The 14,649-nt window shown below is 40.9% G+C and overlaps 1 protein-coding gene across 1 annotated transcript in view; it reads left to right on the forward strand.

Moving 5' to 3' along the window:
- Positions 1 to 11,855: 11,855 nt before the first annotated feature.
- RALYL (RALY RNA binding protein like) overlaps positions 11,856 to 14,649 on the forward strand; it is an 815,331-nt gene continuing 812,537 nt past the window's right edge. The window contains exon 1 of the mRNA XM_030216020.1: positions 11,856 to 11,906. The gene's annotated coding sequence lies outside the window, so the exon portion shown is untranslated. The remainder of the gene's footprint in view (positions 11,907 to 14,649) is intronic.

Raw genomic sequence — 14,649 nt, forward strand, 5'->3', positions numbered from 1 at the left:
CCACTCCTAACACACCCCTTGCTGCATTAATCAGTTACAAAACCTGGATTGTGAGTCCATTATGGTCAAAGAAAGCACCTATATGTAACATGTGCAACCTAATCTTCAGTACTGCATTCAATTCTGGTCACTGTATCTCAAAAAAGATACAGCAGAATTAGAAAAGGTTCAAAGAAGAGTGATGAAAATGATCGAGGGGATGGAACACCTCTCATATGAGGAATGGCAAAAGAGGTTAGCTTGGAAAAGAGACGGCTGAGAGGGGATATGATTGAGGTCTTCAAAATCTGAGTGGTGTAGAACAGATAAAAGTGAATCTATTTTTCACTCTTTCAAAAAGTACAAAGACTAGGGGACACAATGAAATTACGTGGAAATACTTTTAAAACAAAAAGAAGGAATTTTTTTTTTTTACTCAAAGAATAGTTAAGCTCTGGAATTGTTGCAGGAGGATCTGGTAACAGCAGTTAGTGTATCTAGGTTTAAAAAAGGTTTGGGCAAGTTCCTGAAGGAAAGGTCCATAGTTTGTTACTGAGATAGACATGGGGAAAACCACTGCTTGCTCTGGGATTGGTAGCATGGAATGTTGCTACTATTTCGGTTTCCGCCAGGTATTTATGACCTGGATTGGCCACTGTTGGAAGCAGGATATTGGGCTAGATGGACTATTGGTGTGACTCAGTATGGTGGTATATCAAATATTTAATAAACATTTTAACTGTGCAGTATATCTTACCACATGATAAATGTGAGTGCAGGTTGGTGCTAACCTTTTCCACAGGGTAAAGCCTGTGCTAGCTGCTTAACCTGGTTTAGTATAAGGCCCCCTTAATTCCTTAAGAAAATGATATTTTCGCATCTAATTTTTATTTTATGATTGTTGTACAGATACTTATCTGACTACAGGTACTCTGTGATGTGCAACTCTGTGTTCTCTTCTGTGAGATGTCAGCTTGAAACAAGAAGGAACTATACATAGATTTCAAAAGAAATGGTAACATAACATTGAACTAACCAACTACAGGCCAGTAGCATCCATTCCCTTAATAACCAAACTAACGGAAGGAATGGTGACCAAACAACTCACAAACTATTTAAATAAATTCTCAATACTCCACGACTCCCAGTCAGGATTTCGGTCAAACCACAGTACTGAAACAGTACTAGTTCCTCTCATGACTAAATTCAAACAAATGATTGCAACTGGAAAAAACATACTACTCCTACAATTTGACATGTCAAGCGCTTTCGGCATGGTTGATCATGGAATACTACTACATATCCTTGAGTACTTCGTAATTGGAGGTAACGTTCTCAATTGGTTCAAGGGATTCCTAACCACACGATCATACCAAGTGACATCTAACTCGACTACTTCAGCCACATGGATACCCGAATGTGGAGTCCCACAGGGATCCCCCCCTCTCGCTGACTCTATTCAACTTAATGATGATACCCTTGGCCAAATTATTATCAAACCAAAACCTCAACCTATACATATATGCAGACGACGTAACGATCTACATCCCATTTAAACAAGATCTAATGGAAATTTCCAATGAAATCAACCAAAGTCTCCATATCATGCATTCATGGGCAGATGCATTTCAGCTGAAACTTAATGCAGAAAAAACCCAGTGCCTAATACTTACCTCTCAACATAACATGAACAAATTCACCACCATTAACACACCAAATCTGAACTTTCCAATTTCGGATACCCTAAAAATTCTTGGAGTTACCATTGATCGACACCTAACACTTGAGAGCCACGCGAAAAACACAACCAAGAAAATGTTTCACTCAATGTGGAAATTAAAGAGTAAGACCTTTCTTCCCAAGGACTGTTTTCCGCAATCTGGTACAATCAATGGTGCTCAGTCATCTAGACTACTGTAATGCACTCTACGCCGGCTGTAAAGAGCAAATAATCAAGACACTTCAGACAGCCCAGAACACTGCAGCTAGACTCATATTCGGTTAAAACAAAATATGAACGTGCTAAACCCCTACGAGAAAAGCTACACTGGCTCCCACTTAAAGAACGCATCTCGTTCAAAATATGCTCCCTAGTTCACAAAATCATTCACGGAGACGCACCAGTCTACATGTCAGACCTGATAGACTTACCACCCAGGAATGCTAAAAGATCATCCCGCACATTCCTTAATCTGCACTTCCCTAACTGCAAAGGTCTAAAATACAAACTAATGCATCCATCAAACTTTACCTACTTGAGCACACAGTTATGGAACGCAATGCCACGCAACTTAAAAACGATTTGCGAACTAACCAACTTCCGCAAACTACTGAAGACCCATCTCTTTAATAAGGCATACCACAATGCTCAACAAATGTGAACATACACCACTCCTCTACATATATTCAGAACTGTCTTATAATATCTGCTTGTTATATTACTATCATGTTTTATCATTAACATGTTACCCAAGATTCTTCTGTAACACTAAATGTTTATATTTCCACCATTCATGATGTATTGTAAGCCACATTGAGCCTGCAAAAAGGTGGGAAAATGTGGGATACAAATGCAATAAAGAAATAACATAGTAAATGACGGCAGATCACAGGCGCCCGGTATAAGAGGCTTGGGGAGGCTAAGCCTCCCCAGTCGCAGCAGGATGGATCAGCTGTTTCTCCTGAGAGTTCCGCTGCTCTGGGGGGTTTAAATTGTTGATTTACCTCCATCGTCGCAGCAGCAGCTGCTGCAGTGAAAGCCCATCTCTAGCCTTGTGTAACCAGTTGTAGAAATTGGTTTAATTTGTTTACCTTACTGCTGGGAGAGCAGGGGGGGTAGGCTGGAGGTGTCCTGGGTTGCCAGGGAGATATTTAACAAGGATGACTTCCTGCACATGAGCAGTTCATACTAAAGAGACTTGCACTGACCCTTGAAAATTTAAAAGTGCTAAAAATAAGTTTTAAAAGTATTTGTATTAAATCTAATTGCAGAATTTAGGTGCTAGGAAGTGGGATTGGTATGCTATGTACTCAAATTTGCTCAAGTCATATGCAAATTAGTCCATTTTTGGGAGGTTCTCATTTGCATATTTATGGGTAAAAATTGTTGGAAATGTTTACAGCCTTAATGTTAGGGCATGGCTCTGATCAAAAATGTGAAGTTTGATCCAAAAACGAAGGGTTTATCTAGTGTTTTTGACTAAACATTCACATTAGAGTGTCTGTATGTTAATCTGCATTCAAATAGAGCTCTCTGATTGAATGATCAGCTCCTGTTAGAATTCTGCATGGGAACACAGAGAAGAGAGCAACTGACGATTTGGCCAAGACGGACATGCAGCTTTGAGCTCTGTGTGTAAAAATTGAAAGAGAGAATTGTTGTTTGATCTAAGTTGACTGAAATTATAAAAGAGTGCCTGATTATGTGGTAAATGAGAAAATACGAATGAAAAGAGATTGGTGGAAATTTACAAGTTTGAGGTTTCTCTATTGAGAAAAGGATCTGAATATTTCACTTGTAAGCGTTCCCTTCATTCCCATCAGTGTCCCGCCTTCTTCTGACATCATTTCCTCTTTCCGCGAGGGCGGGACACTGATGGAAATGAAGGGAAGGCTTACAAGGCTAGAGGCAGGCTTTCACTGTGGCTGCTGTGATGGAGGCAGGGGAGTGAGAATTGTTAAGGGTGGGTATGGATGGCTGGAGGGGGGCAGGGGAGCGAAGAGAATCGCTGGGTGGGTGTGGATGGCTGGAGGGGGGCAGGGGAGAGGAGAGAATCGCTGGGTGGGTGTGGATGGCTGGAGGGGGGCAGGGGAGAGGAGAGAATCACTGGGTGGGTGTGGATGGCTGGAGGGGGGCAGGGGAGAGGAGAGAATCGCTGGGTGGGTGTGAATGGCTGGAGGGGGGCAGGGGAGAGGAGAGAATCGCTGGGTGGGTGTGGATGGCTGGAGGGGGGCAGGGGAGAGGAGAGAATCACTGGGTGGGTGTGGATGGCTGGAGGGGGGCAGGGGAGAGGAGAGAATCGCTGGGTGGGTGTGAATGGCTGGAGGGGGGCAGGGGAGAGGAGAGAATCGCTGGGTGGGTGTGGATGGCTGGAGGGGGCAGGGGAGAGGAGAGAATCGCTGGGTGGGTATGGATGGCTGGAGGGGGGAAGGGGAGAGGAAAGTTGCTAGACATGGATGAGGAAAGGGAAGGGAGAGAGAAGAAATGCTGGACATGGATGGAGGGGAGGGAAGAGTGAGGAAGGAGATGAGATGAGGGAAAAGGAAGAGAGAAAAACTGCACATGGATGAAGAAAATAGGCAGAAGCTGAATCCACTGGACAGTCAAGTCTGCGGAGGAGCCAGCTTTTACTTACGGATGTAGGTCAAGAAATGAAGAAGAAAGGCGGAAAGTAAAGAAATAAATGGAAAGGAAGCCCTGGAAACGGAGTTAAGAGGACAGATAGCAGCAGAATCGGATACTGGGCAGCATGATCAGAAAAACAAAGTCACCAGACAACAAAGATAGAAAAGATCATTTTATTTTCATTATAGTTTGGAATATGTCCACTTTGAGAATCAGGTGCTCATCATTAAAAGTTTATATTTATTTACTTATTTATGGCATTTTATCCAACATTAAACATGAATTAGGGTGTTTTGTGGCTCTACATGAGAATTGTGATGATATGATCCCTTGTTTCATATTGTTGATGGTCTGCATTTTCTGTATGGGTGGTATATTGGTGTATTAGGTTCTGCCCAGTGTAATATTTATGGTACAGTAAGGTTCTGAGTGTGTTTTTGCACTAAGTTGTGCATTGTGTTTTGCAGTTGAGCGATTGTGGTTAGTATATGCTTTGAGCATCCACTTTATTCTTTGACATATGATACATATCTAATATCTAAATTTAATAAAAGGTATTAATTGTGACTTTTATTTTTATTTATTTATTTTTTCTGTGTGTTATCAGACAATTATGGATTTAAGTTCAACCCCTGGCCCCACCCCCTAAACCTGCCCCCTTTAGCCTCCCCAAACAGTTGGGCCACCGACCGCCTATGTGGCAGATAAAGACTTGAATGGTCCATCCAGTCTGCCCAACAAGATAAACTCATTTTACAGTTTAAAAAGTCTGTCTTCTAGAAAGAGTTCTTAAGTAAAGTTACTATGGTTAGCTGAAGTACTTATAATAAAATACAGTACATCTGAATTTGGAGAAGATAACTGTTACAGAAAGTGTAAACCCTGTGAAAAAGAATACAAAAATAATGGGATTTTTTTCATGCCTGAAAGAACCTTCAGTTTTAAAAGAATTTATATATAGTTCATTAACAAATAATAGTTTGATATTTTAATTCTACAAATAAAAATATATAGGGTCCTTTTACTAAGGTGCACTGAAAAATGGCCTGCACTAGTGTAGACAAGTGTTTTGGGCGTACGTAGAATCATTTTTCAGCGCACCTGCAAAAAATGCCATTTAAAAATTTTTGCTGAACATGGACGTGCAGCAAAATGAAAATTGCCATGCATCCATTTTGGGTCTGAGACCTTACTGCTAGCCATTGATCTAGCGGTAAAGTCCGACATGGTAACTGGGCAGTCATGACCTACGTGCACCAAATGCCACTTGGCATGCGTCCGACACACACGTCCAAAAATAAAAATTATTTTTTGGACACACTTATTGGACGGACGCCAAAAATGAAATTACCACAAAAGCCACGGAGTAGACAGGCGGTAACTCCATTCTGATGCATGTTGGGCGCACATAGATGCTTAAGCGGCTTAGTAAAAGGGCCCCATAATGTGTGCTTAATTATTTTGGATCTCTTTTACTAAGCCGCGCTAGCGATTCTTGTGAGGCAAATACAAAGCAGCTGCACATTTGCAGTGGTGGAAATTGCTAGCACAGTTTAGCAAAAGATTAGGGCTATACGTTTAACACATCATTATTATGATGAACACACCAAATATTTTAATGCATTAAAATAAAATTAACATGTGTGAAGCCCACCTTCTACTATCCCACCCCCACTCCCCCTCCTCACCCCCAAGTAGAGCTTCTCTCCCTACCTCTAAACTTATTATCATCATTGGCAAAACCAGGCTGCTTCTAGTCAGCCCCAGAGGCCCTCCCTGTCACCTCTCTCTGTTGCCACATGGCAGAAAGTGACAGAAAGAAATCCCATACACCAGCTGGAGGCAGCCTGGCTTAATTACTGCTGCTACAAAGATACTCAATTTTGGAGAACTGGTGATGGACATGGAGGTAGGGAGAGACACCAAACCTGTGGGGGAAGAGAGTGATGGGAAAATGAATGGGGGAGAGAGAAACTTGATGGAGGGGGGGAAGAGAGTGGGAGAGATGCTGGACTCATGGAGGAAGGGAGAGAATGAGAGATGACTGTGAGATGGGGGGGCAGGGAGACATAGGAAGAAATGCTGAAACGAGGAGATGAAAGAAAAAGGGGACATGCTGGTTATAAATGGAAGAGAAGGGAGGGAAGGAAGAGAGGGGAAATACACATGGAAGGAGGGGAAGGGAAGGAAAATGAGAAAGAAGAAAATGCTGCATATGGATGAAAAGGAAGATACAAGAGAGGGAAGAGGTGGATGGAGGGGAGGGGAAGAGATAGAAAACGAGATCGATTGAACAAGGCTCCAAAAATGGAGAAAGCTGTGCTTGAAAGATCAGTGCTGAAGATGGATATAGAGCAGGAAGTGAAGAAGAAAGGAGGAGAGAAATGAAATCGTAAATGGACTGAAAACACAGTTCAGTGTACAGGAAAAGCAAGAACAGGATACTGGGAACAAGGTGATTGGAAAAGTAAAATCAGCAGACAACAAAGGTAGGATAAAGATTTTATTTTCAGTTTAGTGATCGGCTGTCTCTACATTTTGCACTGCACATAAGGAAATGTGAAGGGGTGGTTTACATGATTAATCTCATGACTACAAATTTTAATCATGATTAATCAAGTGATTAAAAAATGTAATTGATGCACAGCCCTATTAAAATATATATAAATTATTAACATTTGCGTGACATAAATAAATATCATGGTTCCCTTAATCAAAGATTTTTCAGGCACCATCAGTGTTGCAGGAAATCCTTGTAATAAGCAGATCCCTGTAAGGTTGAAGAGCTTGCATTTCTACTCCTAACTTCTCCTCCCCCCACCACCACCACTGGCTCTACAATTCCCTTTCACATGTACATATCTACATCCCATACCTCTCCCTCATATGTATACACATCCCATATACCCCACCCATCTATCCCCACAGATGCCTACACACATACACCTCCTCCTCCTTACACACTTAGAAGTGTATTTTCAAAGCACTTAGACTTACAAAGTTACATAGTCTAAAGTCAGTAGCTACAGAACACCTTCCTCCTATTTGTTGTCTTATAGCCTGGAAGTAAAATGCATTCAAGTGTTTGTTCAGTGTATCAACACTCACCTCTTCAAAGAAGCCTATCCAAACGACCCAACTTAGTTTACAAATCAAATCATACCACTAAGATTACCCATACTTCAATCTTTCCCCCACATCTCTTCCTCTTGTTCTACTCTATACAACGATGTTATCTTTGTGATGCTTTTGTACCCATACATTGTTCTACTCCATACAACTGTATTATCCTTGTGATACTTTGTACCCATACATTGTAAGCTGCACTGAACCTGCTATTGAGCGGGAAAGAGCAGGGTATAAATGCTACAAATAATAATAATAATAATAATAATCCCTCCACTCAACAACCAAGTAAAAACACATTACAGAAATTCTTAGAAAATGAAATAGGAAACAAATGTGTACACCTGTAGCAATCCTAAATATGTTAAGCTCTCATGCATTCAATCATTTTCAGAAGAACACACATAAAAGGCAATTCTATAATTGGGCATGCATGGTTTGCACACCTTTATGCATAAGTACGCAGAAAAGTGTCACTTAGTATATACACGCTCTATGTGCTATTCTATAAGATAGCATGTAACTGCATAGGGATGTACACCTGGACATACCATAGGAACAGCATGGACGTGTCCCCAACCTATGTGCACAACATATAGAATAATATAAGCTATACACAATAAATGGTATACTTAGGTGCACCCATTTATGCCTGCTATTAACCTGGCATAAATGGCCGCACCTTGATTTAGGCGCATCAGTGCAGGTTTATGCCACCATTCTAGATCAGAATCTGGGTGCCAAGAGACCATTATAGAATAAGAACTCTACTACTACTACTACTTAACATTTCTAGAGCGCTACTAGGGTTACGCAGCGCTGTACAATTTAACAAAGAGAGACAGTCCCTGCTCAAAGAGCTTACAATCTAATAACAAGTGAACGGTCGGTCCGATAGGGGCAGTCAAATTGGGGCAGTTTGGATTCACTGAACGGTAAGGGTTAGGTGCCGAACGCAGCATTGAAGAGGTGGGCTTTAAGCAAAGACTTGAAGACGGGCAGGGAGGGGGCTTGGCGTAAGGGTTCAGGAAGGTTGTTCCAAGCATAGGGTGAGGCGAGGCAGAATGAGCGGAGCCTGGAGTTGGCGGTGGTGGAGAAGGGTACTGAGAGGAGGGATTTATCCTGTGAACGGAGGTTACGGGCGGGAACGTAAGGGGAGATGAGGGTAGAGAGGTAGTGAGGGGCAGCAGACTGAGTGCATTTGTAGGTAAGAAGGAGAAGCTTGAATTGAATGCGGTATCTGATCGGAAGCCAGTGAAGTGACCTGAGGAGAGGGGTGATATGAGTATATCGGTTCTGGCGGAATATGAGACGTGCAGCAGAGTTCTGAACAGACTGAAGGGGGGATAGATGGCTAAGTGGGAGGCCGGTGAGGCACTGCATTAGGGTATCTAAAATGGAGTGCTCTGTTGTAGAATTCCTCCAATAGTGAATTTGCCCTACCTGGATGGAGATGAATGAGGTAGGGTTTTATTGTTGTTTTAAAAATGTATATTAATAGTATATGTATTTTGATGTTAATGTTTTGTAAATCGCTATGAATCTTTGATAGCAGCATCTGCTAAATGAATGAATTAATGAATGAAATTGTTCTGATTCACAAGCTGAGAGAATTAATTCAGCAGTTCCTGTTGGTTCCATCTGCTGGTTAGTGCATTTCAAAACAAAGACCTAAACTCTAGGATAAAGTCATGAAAGAGCACAGATCAGGGAGATGAGTATAAAAGAATTGCAAAGTCCTTGACTGTGCCTTATAACATGATCAGGATGATTATTAAGAAGTGGAAGACCTACAGTACCACCAAAAACACTGCCAGGATCAGGCCACTACTCCAAACTAAATGACAGAGCAAGAAGGAAACTGGTTGTAGAAACAACCAAGAAGCCGACGGAAATTTTGAAAGAACTGCAGATTTCCATGGCCAAGACTGGTCAAACTGCTTCTGACAAAACATCCAAGCACTCCACAAAACTTGCCTACATTATAGGGTTGTATGAAAAAAAGGATTCTCTATTATTCTACTGAAGATCTCTTTTTTTGCTTTTGTTTTCTTATGAAACTTTTAGCAAGGCAATGACCTGCATCACATTACTAAAGCTATGGTGGAGTGGCTAAAGAAAAAGTTAGTGTCCTTGAATGGCCCAGTCAGAGACCTGACTTCAATCTAATTAAAAATCTGTGGCACGATTTGAAAATGGCTGTCCATCAATGTTGTCCAGTGCACCTGGCAGACCTTGAACAGCTTTATAAAGAATGATCTAATATTAACAAATTAAGTAGGAAAAGTTGGTGAAGACATATCCCACCAGACTCATAGATTAATTGCTGCCAAAGGTGCTTCCACCAACTAGTGACTGGGTGGGTGGGTTGGGGGGGGGGTGGGTGCGGAGGGGGCCTTTCTTCAATTAGTACATTTCAGTTTTGGTTTTAGGGTATATGCTGTGCACCCAATAAAACGTTTTTCTCCTGCAAGATCAATATGAAAAACATCCCAGGGGGGATAGAACTTTCTATAGCCACCCTATAGCACATAACCCCACATACAATCACTGGATTGGACTGATGTGTTGTTGCTAATTCAAGAAGATGAAATATGTTATTGTGTTACACTAAGTATGCACCTTTCAATTTTTATATCCTGATCATGAGTCATTGGTGAAAGTTGTTCCTCCCTATTCCCGAAAATAGTCTTTTCAAGCTATTTTGGTGGAGAGGAAGTGACCTATTTCAAAAGATTAATAAATATGCTGAGATACATGAGCTGTGGAAATATCCAGTCTCTGAAAAGTACAGGTGTGCATAAACCCTCCACTTTTTTGCAGGACCAAAATGTCTACCAACTGTTCTCAAAAATAGCTTTCAGTTCTTCGGACCAGTGACTCTTTGATGTTTTTTCAACCATTTACCATGAATCTAATGCAAAATATGGTACAAACATAAAAAGCATAGTTCTACTAATACAGCATCCATGTCTAGCTCTCCTACAAAGGTGCAGTATGTGCACAGACAGTAGGTACTTAATGCTAACATTTATAATGGTTCAGACTTTATATGGCATTGTCCCTGATTATATGTTGCCTCTTGTCATTTTGCCTTCTTGCAATACTACCTATGGTGTGAGAGACTATCTGCGTCTTCATTTTCCTATCTGTAACAAAGTAGTCCACGTCAACTTATTCTGCTACTTTTTCTTATAGGTACTAAGTGGTGAATTCCTTGGCGAAATTCATTAGATCTCAGCATGATTACTTAAGTTTTTCACAAGTTTTTGAACTCTTTCCTTTTTAAAAAATGTTCTGTTAATTGATGCTGATGCCTAATTTCTTCTCCCCCCCATTGCATATGTATTTACGATTCTGTCCGTTGTTGATATGTGTAGATTATGGTTTTTATTTCATATTTGTACTGTCTTCTTGTAGCTTGTTAGCCATCACTGAACTTGAATTTGAGCGGGAAAATGTGTGGCATACACGTCATAAATAAATAAACTAGTTCTTCATTCTTCAACGTTCGGAATGTATTTCCAATATCTTCTTCCTACACACTGTAAGTAATCACTTGTTTGCTTTACTTAAAGGAGTATAACAAACTTCGAAAAAAAATCGACAAAAGATGTCAGACTTGGAAAAAAAATGACAGACGTAAACTCTAAGAGAACGAACCTCAGAGACTCCGGAATCAATTTTTGCTAATAATAGTCCCCCCCCTCCCACCTCATCTGCTCCTTTCCTCTTCGCAAAACCCAGCCAGTCTTTCAGAACCCATTCCGCAATGAATCAAAGATAAACGGTTCAAAGAAAACAAATAAAACCCAAATATTTATTTTAGCTGCCGCAGTCATAGTATCTCTCTTTCCCTTTCCTTCCCGTTTACTCCACAGCAGCACTTCGTAGACCCCCCCTCCCCCCCCCCCAACCTGGAGAGTCTAATAGCATAGCAAAATGGCACTAAACAATAATAATGATAATAAATTCGTCCAATGTAAAATAACTCATACGAAAAAAAGAAACCAAAATAAACTTTTGAGTACAGAAGGGGGATCTTTGGAAAATCCTCGCTGCCGGCTCGCCTTCACAGCTTTTTCGCCTATGCTCCCGGCTCTCGCGCACACGCCAGCATGGAGGACCCGCCTCCTCCCTCCTGGCGCTCGCGCCGGTGTGGCGCGCGCTCAGCACTGGGTGACGGGCTCACGCGCCGCTGAGAGCTGCTGCACCTGCTCGTCCGGCCGCGCGTGCTGCAGGCGCCGGTCTGGGCGCCGGTGACTGGAGTTGGGCTCCGCTGGGCTTCCCCCTTCCCCTCCTTCTTTGCACTGCCTGCGAGTCGGCTTGGCCCCGAGTCACGTGTTAGTAGTGCCCGAGGCAGAGACTGCGAGAAAAGCGCTTCGTTCCTTCTTCCACCGCCATACTGTATTTTATACTAAATCTCATTTTTATTCCAACATTTTACTCCCGCTCGGTGAGTACCTTTTCAGTGGCATTCTTGTCCTTTTTTTTTGTCTTTTTTTAAATTATTTTTTTCTTCTTTCATTATTATTTAAAATGGGAGCTGAAGCATGGTTTTTAGCTTTTTTTTTTTCTCTGAATACAAGTTTTTATAGCATGCGATGGTACTGTGTAAAGGTGCTGTGTCTGTGAGTCAGTGGCGGCAGTCACTGGGAAATACTTGCAGTCCAACGAAAATATGCAACTGGTTTTATTGAGAGGCGATTGAAGTATATGCATTTTTAAAGAAAGGCATGTTTCTAACTCTTTTTCTATACCTTTTTCTGGTGTTTCTTTTTGTAGAAGTGGGCTTTGCAATGAATTTTACAGCTACAGTGTTTACAAGAGTTTGTGGTCTTGCAGATCTAGTGCAAATCACTGAGCAAGACGTTACTTTTCTTTTTCTTTCCTTTTTGAGCCAAAGTGCAACCACTGTTTTTCTTCTGTTTTTTAAATCCGTTATAACGTGAAACTTTTCTTGCAGCTTGTTACTGTGATCATTTTGAAATTCTTGGTATTTTTTTTCTTCCCCTCCCTTAAATTTGCCTTGACTTTTGCACATTTTACTTTTTTTTTTACCTACTCGACATTATTTTATAATAATTAAAAAAAAACCCATCCAATATGTGCATTTCAAATGATGGCAGTGGAAGGTTTCTTGGAAAAGGAAGTGCGGCTTGGTTTCCTTGTCAACGGAAGATGAACAGCCGAGCAGCTCCCAGAGCAGGTACTTCATCTCCTTGTAGGCGTTTCCACTGTTTGCAGTTACATGATACGAAGATAGACATTTACATTTTACAGAAACTCGATTTTGCCAAACAAAACGAAGGGAAGAGTGACCCATTCCTATACTTCTTTATCGTTTGGCTCTGCGATAATAGGCTAAGATCGCGGGGCGAACATGGGAACGAGGGTATTTTGGGATAGTGGGGTTTGGTGTTAAAAGCTCGAGATGTCTGTTACGGTTTAGGAGGAAACGGATATGGTCTTTAAAAAAAATAAAAAACGACCCGGCAAAGGGCGAGCTTTATACTTTACACACTGACTTATAAAGTACGGAAGGTTTGGACTCTTCAGAACCGAACCAGAGTAGCTAGCACTTTGGCCATTTGGGTTCTGGCGCCAAAGACACGTTTAAGAGTGTTAAATTTCCCCCGGGTATTGAATTACCTGGCCCTATGTGAACAGCCCCTATATGAACATAAACAAATCAGGATGGGAAGCTCTTTGAGCTTGTACAGGTAACTACGTAGTTTTGTCCTTATTTCTAGTCCTTAGTATTAGTAATTTACTGTCATGGTCCAGAATGGAATGGTAAGGCAGTTGTTACTTGCCGTGAGAGTCACACTCACACAGGAGGAAACTATGGATTAGTGACACTTGCTCCTGAACAGAATCTGCAAGACCTTAATCTTTCCAAACATGCGATTTTGTGGTAGAGGGAAATGAGTGTGACAGTCTCCCATTGATAATTGTATCTAGACAAATGAAGCTGAAGAACAAATGCAGTGCTGACTAAAAGAGTTCAGATGGCATGGACTGGGCACAAATGTTTGGTATAGTAGAAAGGTACTTGTTTTATCATTTTTATTTCCAAAAATAGATTTTATGTATATGTTAATTTTCACCACAAAGCTGTGAAGTTTTTTTTTAAATGTCATTTTTTTTTGTAAAGATGCAGTCAAGTTCTCCTTAGCATTTTTAAAGTGGTTATACAATGAAACAAAATTTGTTCAGTTTTCCTGAGACACCAGTACAAAACGAGTTTGCACATCAGGTAGAGTGACATACAAATACACTTCATATAGATTCCATAGTAGAGACAGTTGGGATGGCCCCACTTGCTTCTGTTCTTTTAAAAATCTTGCATGAAGGGAGATCAAAGATGTTCTTACTGCTCAGTAATCTGTACAGTAGGATGCTGAGATGTTGCACCCTACAGAGCATGATCGAAAAGTCATCCTCTTTACATGAATGTGGACAGGTGCAGGCACTTGTTTGATAGCTCAGCTACATCCGAGGGTGAATATAAATTGAAAACAATACTGTGCTTCATTAGTATTTGAGATTTTATTTAGAGAATGGAAAGTTTACCTTTGTCTGGTATGATGATAGGTGCTGTGGATTCTTTCCGGTTGCAGTTACAGATCCTTATTTCTCTGCTGATGTACAGTATTGCACTGTAGAAAGTGGTCAGATTTAATTATATGATTTTCCAGGACTATTTGTGACTGCTTCATACTCCTCCACCACTAGTTATTAAGATGATGTGCTGCCAAACTAGATACTTATCATATGGTTGTGTTTTCTATTTTATTTTTAATAGTTTGCATATGTTAGGTTGTGGTTTTCCAAACTGATATGTTTAAATGCTTGGGAGGCAACATTGGGGACACTCACCAGTTATTAAAAAGAGCCTGAAACTGGCATTTCACAGAGTCACACAAATTTCTACTATCACCTAGGTATGTATAGGTGCTTTCTAATAAATAAACATCATTGCACAATATGACATGTTTCCACAGTAAGAATTAATATACACATTTTGCTTTCAATTGACATGATCTGTTCATCTTGAATTCTCTGGTTGTACAACAGTAAAACTATAATTTTGCAGAATGGTTTCTACAGTCTTACACATTCTTGTATTATTGTGTTGAGCAGTTTATATCATTGTATCATATTTTTAAGTGTGAAATCTGGATCTTGGCAAAACA

Source organism: Microcaecilia unicolor, chromosome 1, assembly GCF_901765095.1.
Source record: "Microcaecilia unicolor chromosome 1, aMicUni1.1, whole genome shotgun sequence".
Lineage (NCBI taxonomy): Eukaryota > Metazoa > Chordata > Amphibia > Gymnophiona > Siphonopidae > Microcaecilia > Microcaecilia unicolor.